The sequence below is a fragment of the Phalaenopsis equestris genome, unplaced genomic scaffold (genome assembly GCF_001263595.1).
Source record: "Phalaenopsis equestris unplaced genomic scaffold, ASM126359v1 Scaffold210878, whole genome shotgun sequence".
Taxonomy (NCBI): Eukaryota; Viridiplantae; Streptophyta; class Magnoliopsida; order Asparagales; family Orchidaceae; genus Phalaenopsis; species Phalaenopsis equestris.
Window position 1 is genome coordinate 1,822 of NW_018229930.1, and position 301 is coordinate 2,122.

Genomic DNA, 301 nt, shown 5'->3' on the forward strand with positions numbered 1-301 from the left:
TCATCTTTTGGAATTTTCTTTGAAGATGCATATTTTTGCATGAAAATAATTATATGAATTAAATTAAATTGTGAAAATTCACATTTTCTCCTCTGATGTCTTAATTGACCTATCAGTAGGGTTACATAAAAATCTCAAAATCATTTGATCTTAATTTGACAAATTATGAAAATTTGGACCTTTAGTGGCAAAAATGTAATTTTGAATATTTTAGCCTTAATGAACATTTAGGCTTAATCAAAATGGGAACTGGGTAATTTATAATCTTAATTAACTCATTTGATAACTTTGATAAAAAAAT